Genomic DNA, 14,060 nt, shown 5'->3' with positions numbered 1-14,060 from the left:
TGACTACTCCTATCTGCTTCATTTTCTGTATCACTCCAACTACTCTCATCTGCTTCCTACACATAACTACTCCCATCTGCTACTTTATACCTAGTCTTGATACTATTCCTTGCACTACTGCTATTTTTAATACTCCCTGTCTGCATCCTTTCCAGGGATGCAGCCCTTGTTCTTGTGGATCCGGAACTCTTTCTTGATTTGCTCCTTCTTCTCAATGGTGCTGTAGGTTCCGGCCTCTGAGCCCAGCTCTCCTTGAGCACTGCCTTCAGTGTTTTCAGAGATGGTGCCATAGATGATTTTGCTCCTCTCTTGGATTTGGGGGCTTCTGGCAACTTGAACACCACGCTGTATCTGTCTTTAGGAATTGATCTCCTGCTGGACCTTCTTCCGATTACTTCAGTAGTGCTGCTGCCATATAACGGCCTTGACTCTTCAACAGTATCTACAGGCCTCGTTGCTTGAGTAGTTCTGTGTGGGGGGTATTTATTACATCTCCCTCTCTTCTCTGGTTTCCTGTCCTTCTTGTCCTCTGGCAGGGGTATTTATTTCCATAGTCTCAATATCCCCCTCTCCTGATTTGTCATGGTTTTCATCCTCTGGTCTTTTCGGTTCTGGAGTTTTTTTCAGGTTCTGGCTCCGGGATATGGTTGGCTGCCGACCCTATAACCACATCATCTTCTGTTGGTGAGTCTTGTAGCATCTCATTAAGCAGCTCATCTTCTATGTTTTCTACTTGGAAGTGATTGTCAAATAATTCATCGGGGCTGCTACCACGGGACCGAGCTGAGCCAGGTGATTGGACAAACGACTGGAAAGGGTCATTTTTACTGTCTTCTGAACTTGCTGCAATGCTCGAACTTGACAAGTTTGAGGAATTATAAGGGGCTCTGATGAGATGCTGCTGCGGTGATCCCTCCCCTGGTGATGAATTTCAGAATTCAGAGAATGAAATTCATCAATAAGTTCAGCATCGAGTGTTCTTACTGGAAGATCAAACTCTGATAACTGTTCTGCTAAATCCTTTACTGCTTCAGCTGGTAGTCTGGGAAGTTTGAATAGTGGATTAACATCTTTTTGTCCCATCCTCTTGGCTAATCTTATGTTGGATCAGTGTGCAACGTAGGTCCGGGGATTCTTCACTTCATATTCCTGTACTTCTACCATCGCATCGTTGATGATTTTTGTAACTATTACCAGACCCGACCAGCTGAGCTGCAGCTTTCGGGAGTTGCCTTGTGGTGGGAGGGTGGGCACAGTATACTTTGTCACCTACACAGACGTCATCTTGCGGCTTCTCGTAAGATCGAAACTGTCTCCTTATCCTAACATCATCTGAAGCTCTCATGAGATCAAGGATGTAATCTAATTGTTCTTCAACTGAGTGGGGGGAGGGGTTATTATTTTGAATGAATTTTGGCAATAAAGACAAATGAGGGATGTTCAATTCTCTTCTGAAAAAATTCTAGCAGGGGAGAAGTTAGTGGAATAATGTTGGGTTGCATTGTAAGCCAATATTAATTTTGGGAGGCTTATTTCCCAGTCATTTCCCCATTTGCCTTTTTTGCTTTCAAAAGTGCCCACAAAGTTCTGTGAAATCTTTCAACAGGAATAAATTGATGATTGTGACTAAAGCCAATCTTAATATTTATATCTAAAGCTATAAGAAGGTTTTTTCGCACGGCGTTATCAAATTCTTTTCCTTGATCCATCCTAATTGTTGCAGGTGCTCTGTACAGGCTAATCCAGGCGGTTATAATCACGTTCACAACTGACCAAGCTGAATTGTCTGGCAGAGGCACTGCTGCAAGAAATCTAGAAAATTGGTCTAGAATTGATAAAATGTATTTGTTTTTATTATTTGATAGAGTTATGGGACCTACCAGATCTATGCATACAACTTCGTTTACATTTATACTCCGGCTGTCATACGGGTCAACCTGCTTTAGGTTTACCTCTTCTCTGTGTAAACATCCAGGGCACTCAGTCACGAAGACTGCTGTATCTGCTCTCCACCCGGCCCAAAAAAAATGTTCATTTACCTGTTGTGTAGTGCGTAGTACTCCCCAGTGTTCACGTATATGCACAGTGAGCAGGGCTTGGTACCTGTGTGAGGGTGGGATGAAAATTCTCATCCGAGGATTTGAGTCAAACTCATTTTTAATGAGGTATACTAACCTGGTAGAGTTTGTTGTACTTGCGTCAGTTAGTTTGAGTTGTTTTCTTACATTGTACAGTTGCAGTACATCCTCATGTACTGTGTTCAAAACAGAGGTATCAATTTAGTTTTCTTCAATTTTACCTGTTTTCATGTCGAACCAGGATTTTACCATTTGAAGTGCACTGTCTTCATGTTGTGCTTTCTCTAAGTCCATTTGGTCTATCAGAATTTTACCTTTAAAAGTTCCTATCAAGGAGGGCTTGAGCAATTATTAATTTTCGACAAGTTGGACTGCTGCAATTCAATTAAATTCGGCTTTTCACTAATTTTTAATTGCTTCCAGGGCAAGGGGAATATGTCCTGGTTACCTTGTGTTATGGAGTCTGTGTCGGAGGGGGGGGGGGGGGGGTTATCCATGTGAGTTACTCTGGAGATCAAATCAGCATTAATATTTGTTTTACCTGCTCAATGCATTACTTTAAAGTCAAATTGTTGTATAAAATCTATCCATTGCCTGATAGTCCAACCCGAATCCTTCATCGTCGACCAATGAAGCACTGTGGTGGAGTCCGTCACGACAATGAACTGATTCAACCTTAACAGTAAAGCTTAAAGTTCCCCTTTTGGACTATGATAATTGCTTTCGTAATTTCTGCATTTTCTCCCTTTAACCTTTCAATATTATCTTGTTCCTGGGATGAAACTGCACCAACCAAGGCTAAGTTATAATTAACCCATTCGTGACGGGACGGTCAATTTTGACCGGGTAAGGTTTTTAATTAATAAATATTTTTTTCAGGATTTTTGATTCTATCTTTCATTATTCTTATTATTGTCTTATTTTGTAGTTTTGACTAATATGAATATATGTGTTTTCAATAAAGAAAAGTGGAGATACGGAACCCGGTCAATATTGACCTGGTCCGAGACGGTCAAAATTGACCGGGCGGTCAATTTTGACCTGGTCCGAGCCGGACAAAATTGGCCGGCCTCTGTATCTCCACAACCCTTTATTGAAAAAAATTGAAACTTTAGATCTACTCTATGGACACTATAATGAGTTAACCCTGTGAATTTCAGCAAGATCAGAAAAATTTTTTTGTCTCGTCACTAATGGGTTAAAATCTGTTTAAATTTTCAGGATAGAAATCTGACTTATGACCCTGATGCGGCCATAAACCTTAGATATTATTTAAATCCCCCCCTGTTAAAATACATGTATTTTATGTCTATTTTTGTATTACCAATTTCCCTCTCCTTAAAGTTTTAAAGTTTTATTTAAATTGGTTTATATGTTATAAAAGAAGTAAACGTGCCAGGGGAAGTCTGCTTGCAAAGCTGAATTTTAAAGGAATTAAGGGAGAGGCACATCAAAACAATAATTTAAGTTAGAACAACACATTTTTTTTTTACATCAGCACAATGGACGACAATGGAGACAGATATTACAAAATTGGAGATATCGTCTTTGATCTTAATCCAGGAATGAGATAATTGAACTTAATTAAACATTTTCTTTGGCCTCTCCTCTTTACAGCCAGCGTGATTAAAATATTGTTCACTGGCTTAATGAATTAAAGTTTGTGATAAGGTAAAATAGTGATTTTAAATGTTGAAATTATCGATTTTACAGTGCTTGAGTCTTGTAAGTTCAGAAATTTATTCGCAACAATACGCTTAGTTCATAAATCCAGATTATTTGTTACCTTAATCAAACACACCCCAACACAAATCCTAGATCTGGCCATCAGGTTATTGTCACAAATTATTTGATCATTCAACACCGGGGAACACACTGTATTCTCCAGTTTATGGGTAAGTATTCTTAAAATTTTTCATAATAGTTACTTCAAAACTTGTAACCTCATTTTCGAAATTGAATTTTAAATAATTTTTTAATAAGGTCATGATTTTGGTTAATTTCAAAAAATGGCAAAAAAAAAATTTTCTAACGTTTTACCGTATTTCCATGTTTTATTGTTTTTTCTCCCTAAGTGTGAATAACAGACGATTTAAGCGTTATGAACACACTTTATAGTGTTCTGTAGAAGATAAAAAAACGGACAACATTATTGATATCACGTTTCCACAATGTTTTATTTGTTAGTTGGGAAGAAATAAAATGAATCAAAAGCAGTAGTTGTGTAATAAATCTAGCTCCTGAGATTACGCAACTCAAAGTCTGATTATAGTCTCACTGACTCTATAACTAGCCAAAACTCAAGGCTCTTAACTCTAGCTAAAACTGAAAGCTTTCCAGACTTCTCCAAGGTCCCCACATGGTATATATGATTGCGCATATCGTCCAATATTTTTTTGGATATCAAACCAATGAATTTGAGTTAAGAAATGATTTTTGTTGGAAAAGTAAACTTTTTGTAGTGTGAAATGAATGATTATGACAAACCATCTAATAATCCCGCACTTCATGGATTGTGTGTAATATGGTAAACACACACTTCCCTTGATTTTTAGTTACTCTCCACCTAAGAGTTACTTTATTATATCCTAAAAGTGAATTATTTCCCTTAGCATGGGATGAAAAGCATTACAAATAAATGTTGCAATACACACAAAGTACTTCATTTGTCATGCAGTGTTGTGGTAAGGTTCTTTAGGATTCATTTGAGACATATAAAACTATTTAAAGATCTGTAAATCCTAAGTTTGAGTGCAAATTGGACGTTTAAAACTCTTACTTTGGTGGTGGATGCATTTTCTGAATCTGTTTTTTTGAAATTATATATAACGACGACAAAGAATGTAAACAAAACTACAGTATACTAATTACTTGTTTAGGAACCGGTTCAGAAAATAAACATTAATAATATTATGGAATATAAGTAATTTTGTTTAATTATTAGTTTATACTGTCTCTTTATTCTAGTCGTTCATTATTCACAAAGATTTTCTATTGATTTTTGGAATTCTGATTAAAAAGACGACATTTGAAGAACTTTAAGAAATCTGCGAATAAATTCAAAGAAAATAAGAAATTCAATATAATGATGAAAACGAAATAATTGATTCTATCATTGATTAATTCATAAATTTATTTTGATAATTATGTTCCCAACCAACTAATTACATTACTTTAAGATTTTTACTTCATGTTCGTCATCGTTACTCAGTAATGAAAAAAAAATTCTGAAAATGAATCCAACCCCCAAAGTAGGAGTTTAAAATGTGGAATTTACGCTCAAACTTAGAATTTACAGATCTTTAAAAAGTTTAAAATGTCTCAAATGAATCTTATAGAAGCTTTCCACAACACTGCATACTCAGTTAAACTACAGCCGGCCTGTCCCTTTAACGAATAAAAGAAGTTGTTCATTGTCCTTTGAAGGATTATACGCTGTTAGGGAATATAAAAAATATAAAAAAATATAATAACTATATTTATTATTTTTCACCTGAGGTTATTTAATTAAGGACCAAATATTTTTTACTTCAGAACTTCACTAATTATTTATTTGATATTTAATAATTATTTTATTTTAATTCTAAATTTTTGGTGAGGACTGTACAAATAGTAACAGCATGGAAACTGAAAAACTAAATGTAATAATTTTAGGCATGGAAAGAATGTTGCAACCGCCTCCCGAGGGGAAAAATGATGTACAACAGAAGTGCCTCATCGCAACCAAAGGTAGTGATGTGCAACATTATTTTTCTTTTTCATTCCCCTTTTTAGGTTTTTATTCTTGTTTTTCCATTTCTTGTAACACTTTTCTTACATAATATGTCCCTTAACTGTTATTTACTAGCCTTAGTGGGCGCTTCGCGCCCATCTTCTAAATTAATTGTGAACATGTTCTCTTTGTGTACATCGTTTAACAAAACAAAAATAATTCGCGGATTTTCACGAAAAATTTCGTGGATTTTCAAAATTTTTAAAAATTTAATGACAATCGAATTTTGATTGAGACAAATATTTTCAATAATAATTTATTAACACATGTAATATGGAAGTGTGTAAATGATCGAATATTTGTTTGAAAATGCACATTAGGATGATGAACGACAATATTCCTGTAGTTTCACCATTCCTTTCCTGATTTTAAAAGTTTTAGCATTTTTATGAATAACGTCAAATTTCGTTAAACCTAACCAGCCTCATGAAATATGTTATGTTCTTTATAGATTGTACTGTACGATTAGTCATTAAAACAAAAATAGTAATATAGAACACTTTAATACATTGGATCAGCAAGATTTTTGCTTTCTGGATCTGGATCCGCAAAAATATTGTTATTTTCCTATTAAACATATAAGAAGTTTGGCTATTTTTGGATAAATTGAATATTTAATAGGTTGTTTTCCATATAAATGCGTAATACTGTCCTTTTTTTATCAATCTAGTTTAATTGAAATGAAGTATGAATTTGTTTAAACCCTTTGTATGCTGGGGTAGTCGTAAACCAGGACATGCAGTTATATAAAATTTACCCCCCCCCCCCTCCCCCCAATTAAAATTACATGTTTGATGTCAAAACTTTACAAATGATACATCATTGCAAAGATCTTATGAACTACTTTTAAAATCTACCAAAAAGTTAAAAACATCAGACCAATACTTTTTGAAATTTTTATCAAGAATTATATTGGGTGTGTCAATGTTTTCTCCCCCCCCCCCCCCCACCGCAAGGATATGGTTAACAGCTAAACTCTTCACATGTTATATTATAATAAAAAAATGCAATACTTTGTCAAGATCTTGAATGAAGATATATCTGAGTCTGTTATCGAATATTTTTTAGATTTTTGAAAAAAATTTTTGTTCACTGTTGATAAATTTATATATAAATCAAATTTGGAGCAGTAGAGGATGATCTTTACTTTATATCTTGCAAAGACATGTTCAAGAATGGCATAAGGATTACAAATTGAGTCATTTATTTTTTATTTTAAGACAAATTAAATGAATTTTAAGAGTTTAATAATGATTTGATAGTGATTGGGCTTCCCGATGAAGGGGTGGGGGTAAATTACTTTTAAATTACCAAAATATGTCACATATTTATTTGACTTCAGTAGCATTTCACAAAAATTCCAATCTGTGTGCACTACCATATAAAATGAAAATCAAATTTTGTGATAAATAAATAAAAAGAAGCGATTTCCTAAAAGTTTTCCTTTCTTGAAAAATTTCTAGTGTTTTTTACTCAGTTGGAGTGTTTTGCAATGGTTAAAATTTGGCACATGAACAAAGCAGATGTTTACTAAGTTTTTAATTCTAGAATGTTGTATTTCTGTAACAATGACTAATTTCAAGCCTTGTACAATTTATTTTTTCAAAAATCAAACTCACCCTAAAGAAAGGAAACGAGCATGTTTTTATGCTCGTTTTTGATTGTTTGTTTATTTATCATTTATTGAGAATAAAGGTAAGAAAAGAATATAAACTCCAATTATATTTTTGCATCTGGATAATAAGGTATTTATGATATAAGATTATAATTTTTGTTTTAACATATTTTAGGGAAGAGGTTGAGACGGATATCAAGAGAAAGATAATAATATCCTACCACTCTCAACTTCTCATACTCAGATGATGGTGAACAATGTAAACGTTTAGTTAAGAAACTTTTAGTAAAAGGTAACATTAGAGTGTTTTATTCTGTATGTTAATGATACTTGGTTTTACTCTTCTATATTTGACAGTTAAAGAGGATTATGAAAAGGGTTGTCTCATTGTTGGTTAAAAACTAACATTTATTTTGAAACTAGCTTAGCTACTGCGCTTGTACCTTTTGTATGTATAAAGACAATATTTTGTTAATTGGAGTTCACAAGAGGTCGGTATAGCCGCAGTGCTCAGGATCCATTTGATTTTTAACCGCACTGGAAATAAAATTGATTTTGAACCAAACCAGAATCCATGTTATTTTTCAAATTTTACTGATTTTCTTTAGGAATGCAGAATTCTTAAACTTTAGTCTTATTATTTTTTCGTTTCATTTAATACTGAAACTTGAAGAAGTATGCAGAAATCGCTAAATTTTTACTATAGCTCTTTTTTCAATATTTCTGTGTTTGGTTTGAGAGTATAAATTTTGTATTGCATTTGTTGGCTTATATGTCTGCAGTTGGATCCTCATATTTTTCCTGATCCAGGAAGCCAAAATTGTGCGGATCCAACTGATCAGAATCTTGAACCTAAGCACTCTTTATAGGTCATTAGAAGGTCAATCACTGCATTCATTGCTGGTCATGAATAGAATGGGTTTGAACATCTCAAATTTAAAGATAAAGCTATAAAACATTTTCTATTTTGAGGTCATGAAATATTGTTAAAGGTTGAGAGGAGGTCAAACACATAATTGTTGCCATTGTATTGTCTGTACTTCTTAGTTCTGTATAAATATGCCCAAATGTGGTGCACTGCGATTTGATGTGATCGGTCTGTAGAGAATTTTATTAGAAACCATTTAATAATTAAAAAAATGAATCAAATTTGGTGAATATTTCTTCTTATTTGAAAATTGTGGAATTTTCGGTTTTTCATAATTGTTTAATACAAAATTATCATTTTATGAAATTGTAATGAAGATGTTTCTGAAAAGTGTAGAATTTTATCTATAGTTTGAAAGGGAACGTAAAAAGTGGACAAGTATAAATGAAATGGATAATTACATTTATACATGAAAATTTCATTTTTTTATCTAAATATAAAGGTCAGATCAAAATCTACGATTTTAAGGACTAAATCATTATTAGTAAAATTATATTTTTGTCTTAAATAATTGTTTAATAATGCTGTTACAAGTGAATTTTCTTCAATGTCCAAAATATATTTAACATAAAATTTGAAGTTTTTACTTTCCTTTAAGAAAGCCGATACTTAGATTTACTCTTTCAATTGAGATAAATTCAATGTTGTATATTTTTTATGATTGCATTGAAAAAATTAAATTGAAGTTGAAATGAAATTTGTTTATTTTTTCAATTAATTTTCATCCAATAAAGAATTTATTAGTCTTTAAAAATAAGTTATTTTGCCAACTTCAGATGTAAAATCAATTTCAACTTTTGCATGCTTTTAAAAAAGAAGTCTTTGAATATATTATTTTTTCAGGTTCCAATGTCACGGGATATAAGTTTGGATTCTTGTTTTATCTTATGTGCAAGATAGGTAATAGAACACTTATAATTACATTTCTACATTTTAACATATTAAAAAAATAATGTTCTAGTTAATTTTTCATTTTTAAAAAGATTTTGTTTTTCGAACCCTGTATTCACTTTGAGTTGATTGAGTTGATTTCCTTCTTGAGATCTTCAATTTACTATTTTTTTTTAAATACAGCCAAAGGCCGAATTTCAAGAATTAAAATCAGCAATTAAAATCTGCTCCAAAAAAAATTGAAGTGATCTGGTTAAAATTTAGAACATGGAATACAAGTAAAATTGGACCCAACGATATTTAAATTTAAGCCGCAGCTCAAATTTTTAAAAATCTCACAGCAAGTGTGTTTCTAGGAATCTATGATGTCAAAAAAATCAGATGTTTTACAACTACAATGAGATCTATTTTTCAGGAGATAAATACAAATTAGGGTTAATAAGTAAAGCATTCCTCAACACTTATAGTTTTAACACTTTGAGTTCTCTTTATGGGTAAGAAGAGTTGTAGTTGTAAAGCTTTTTTAGACTATAAATAAGTTAAGAAAGGCTTACATATAAGTATATAATTCTTGAATTATTTAGACATGAGCTTTAGATATACATTTCAAAAGTGAACTGTTAAAATTTTGCATTAACATATTTGGTGAGTAAATAAAGTGTTATTTACGGGGCCTCGTGGAAAATTTTTCCTTTTTTGTGAAACTCTCCTGTATTGTGTTTTGTCAATACTTTTGGGAAAATTGTATTTTTTTTGATACTCCAGTGGCCCAAAAGAAAATCCTTGAATTTTTTTTTCTCTAAATCAAATGTTCAGAAAATGTGAATGCATATTATTTCTCTCTAAATCTAAAATTTTATTAAGATTGAATCACTGAATGACAGAAAATTTGCGAAATTGTAATAAGAAAATTCGGAGTTATCAGTTCTGGGCTTATTTTTAAGAAAAGTAATTTAAATTCTCGGGTTCCTTTCTTCTTAGTATATTCTAGTATTAAATATACGCTGTTCAGTTTAAACCTTAAGAAACAACAATTAACATTTTTTCGTAAAAATTATACCATAATTGCGAATTTTCTAATTACAATTTTGCAAATTTTCAGAGATTCTGTGATTCAATTTTTTGTTTAAGTTCAGATTTTGATGGTAACAATTTATTTACACATTATTATTTTTTTGAACTATTGATTTTGAGAGAGAAAAAAAGTTCGCTATATTTTTGGGGCAATAGAAGTACCCCAAAAAATTACAAATTTAAAAAAGGGATACAAAAAACACAATACAGGAAAGTTGCACAAATAAGTAACACTTTTGCACTTGGCAGTGCAAATTACACTTTTCTTACTAACCCTGTATGTTAATGTAATATGTATCTAGAGTAAATACAAAAGAAATACGTTGCAATTTTTACTTTAGGGGAAATAAAGTAAGAACTTCAGTGGTAAGCCAACAAAAAAAAATAAAATTTAGTGTTTATACACTTTGAAATTAATGGCAATTTCAACAGAAATACACCAAACTTTTTTTTAAAATGTTTTTTATTCCTTGTATTGAAACATAAAATGTAAACTTAAATATAAATAGAAAATTTAAGTTATGATTTAATAAAAAGGTTTACAATTGTGCATTGGTATTATTGTGATGCATAATTGAATGTTGGTCACAGTTTAAATCTAGATATTTCCTAGTTGGTATCTCAAAAGAAATTTATTAAATTTGTGCTTATTTTTAGCTATGAGTGTTAAATATGGGCAAAATGTTAAGTTTGCAACAAATAAAACCCTACATGAAAATATTGTGTTCGTGAAAAATGAAATGTGTGTAGACTTAAGGTTGAAAATTAGCCCTTCTAGTTGCTACTAATCTTACTTTTATCAGCTGCGTCTATAAGTAGGAAATTATTGACAACTCTACCAAAGAACGTAGCGTCCATGCAAATTCATAATGTCGGAACATTCAATAGAGATCGTGAAATAATAATTTTATTTAAAAAAATAAGAAATTCAGATACTCAATGAATACTTGTTGACACATTCCTATGAAGTTAATATTTCGTTATATTTTTTTGTTGGCTTTAAATGTCTTAATTTTCCAAAAGTCCTGAAAAAGAAATTCAAATGTCTTAGTTATACAAATCCTTGAGTAATAGATCATAAAAATTCAAACATATTATAAAACAACAACTATATTTGAAAAGTCATCGATGATAATCGGTTGTAATATCTGAATGATATCTTTGGAATTAAACTGAAACTTAAGAACCCAGTTGAACGTTGCATTTGTCTTAATTTTTATTGATGCTATGTTCTTCGGTATGGGTCATTCTTAACAATTATAGACACAACAGTTGCGATCTAAAGCGTTTTTTACACTGTAAGCCTAGACCCACTTTTTATTTCTCACGAACACTACCTTTAATCTGTTATTTTTAGTTTTTATGTCCCGTGAAATTGGAACGGGTATAACATTGGCTGGAAGTATGATCAGGTGAATATAAATTTTTCAAATTTGATTACATTACCAGAAAAAGTGTGTGAATATATTTGACATGTAAAATACTATCAATTCCTCTCTGATTGAAAAAATATCACAAGGGTGCATCACAATTTGTCTGTATTATTATAATGATTTTGTCTCTTTACTATTTCTTCTTACTACCCTTTTTTCACCTTTTTTATGTATTTAGATACTATATGTTCACACTGTCGATGGTTTAATGTAATTTTATTTATTGAAAAATTTATTTAGGATCTACAATACAAAGGAAGAGAAGGAAGTATCACCTATTAGCGTTTGTAAGTATTTAATGAACTGTCTATTATAATTTGAACGTAATTGTAGACTAACTTTTTAAGTTAAATGTTTTAAGAATTGTAAATTTTAGGGTTCCTTTGTTCTTATCCATTTTAAATGGTAGGCTACTATTCATTGTATTATTAATATCAACAAGTTATCATCAGTGCTTAGGATCCATTTAAATTTTATGCGGGTCTGGATTCAGAACCTGGATCCGCATTTTAAAAAAATGATCCGGATCCAGGTCATTTCTTTCAGATTTACTGAATTTTTTAACAAAAAATAATTTTCAAAGTTTTTGTTTTATTTCTTTCCCTTATTTTTATCCTAAAACTTGATGAACCATTCAGAAATGAGCAAATTTTATAACCTCTCTTTTTCATAAGTTCAGATTTGGGTTTTATGAGTAAAATATTTTTTTGGTAGTTTTTGGTGTATATTTTTCCATCTGGATCTGGCTCCGTGGATCCTGATCCAAGAAGCCAAAATCTTTCTGATCCAACAGATCCGGATCTGGATCCTAAGCACTGGGTATCATTGATACTAAATACAAATTTCCTCCTGTTTATTATAGTTTTAACAATTTTTTAAGATTTCTACAGCAATGCATAAAAACATACACAGAAATTGTTTCTGACAATTAAAGATGTTGGCAAAAGCAAATTTTTATATTGTTTAAATTAATTGATAACTTTTTAGTTTTGTTTTGTTTTGATGAAATTCATTTAAAATTTTTTAATTTATAAAAGATGGTTGACTTTTTATGATTATTAAATATTAAAAAAATGAGAGTGCCTCCTGTCCCACCCCCTAGTTGAATCATCTATTGATTTAGTTAAGCAATATGGTATGTAACATTTAAATGTTTTATTATAATTACCTTGGCTTGTAATGCAGGAAATCATTTTAAAAAAATAACATATAGGAATAATTATTTGAATTTATGGGGAGTAAATAATTTCCAAAGGTATAGATATTGACATATGAATTTTTAAAATGCTAAAGTTGGCAAGCTTTATGGTTAGATTTTATCATATAAAAAATAATGAATTATTGTTGAAGCAGCTATTTTACATAGTTCTATGGAAGGAGGAGGGTGGGTGGGGGTAGCCTAATGATAAAATGATTGTCGCCAAAAGTTCAAAATGTGCCTCTTGATTTGCATAAAAACGGCCTGGCCAATGAAAAACAGCCGCCTGCTTTCTTCCTGCTACATATCAAATTTAACTTGTCATCCAACATTTCTCTCCAACATGTATCTTGCTTCAGGGATGAATAACGTATATTTAAGTCATTTAAGTTTTTACTAGAAATGAATTATCTTTAATATTTTTTTCTTGAAATCATCAAATATCATTTGTAAACTTCCATACAAAGTATTATTATTTTAAGTGAGTTAAATTCAAAAATTTACTCTGAATCTTTAGGTTTGTTAAACAATATTATTCAGGTCTAACAGAATGTGGTGCTCTATCACAAATGGTTAATAGAGAGACGGTCATTGTAGATGAAATTGGTAATGCATTTTGGTTAAAATTTAAATTACTACTTTCTTGATTATTGTTGGTAAGAAGTTATCTTATGAACCAATGGTTATTAATATACCTTACTCTCTAAAATGTGATGGTTTTATATTAACTTACATTTGTGCTTAATATTGATTGACATGATTTTGTCTGAAAATGTCTTTTGTAGACAAGTGTCAATTATTGTTATTTATATTTCTTTGCTGTAAATTATTTATTTAAAATGATACATCCAATCTATTGTTATACTGAATTTTCATCTATCTAATATTTGTTTTTGTTTATGATTTTTTAACACACAGGAGGGTATTTTGGGGTGCTCATTAAAATTGTTAATATAGGAACCTTTTAATGAATTCCTATTTTTATGGTAGTTTTACAATTTATAATATTTGATTTTTGGATAAGAAATTTAATTTTTTTTTTGTTTTGCCAAAAATGTTTAACTCTAAATT

General features: G+C 31.2%; 1 long non-coding RNA gene across 1 annotated transcript; it reads left to right on the top strand.

The window, feature by feature from the left end:
* Nucleotides 1-3,534: 3,534 nt before the first annotated feature.
* Nucleotides 3,535-13,596, top strand: LOC111712092 (uncharacterized). Its single transcript, XR_002767384.1, has 7 exons — nucleotides 3,535-3,973; nucleotides 5,733-5,807; nucleotides 7,641-7,757; nucleotides 9,237-9,293; nucleotides 11,716-11,770; nucleotides 12,032-12,078; nucleotides 13,530-13,596. It is a non-coding gene; the product is annotated as an uncharacterized LOC111712092 (long non-coding RNA).
* Nucleotides 13,597-14,060: the final 464 nt, after the last annotated feature.

This window comes from Eurytemora carolleeae, unplaced genomic scaffold, assembly GCF_000591075.1.
Source record: "Eurytemora carolleeae unplaced genomic scaffold, Eaff_2.0 scaffold1217, whole genome shotgun sequence".
Taxonomy (NCBI): Eukaryota; Metazoa; Arthropoda; class Copepoda; order Calanoida; family Temoridae; genus Eurytemora; species Eurytemora carolleeae.
Note: the sequence above shows the minus strand (reverse complement) of the source record. Positions and strands in the feature narration are given on the sequence as shown.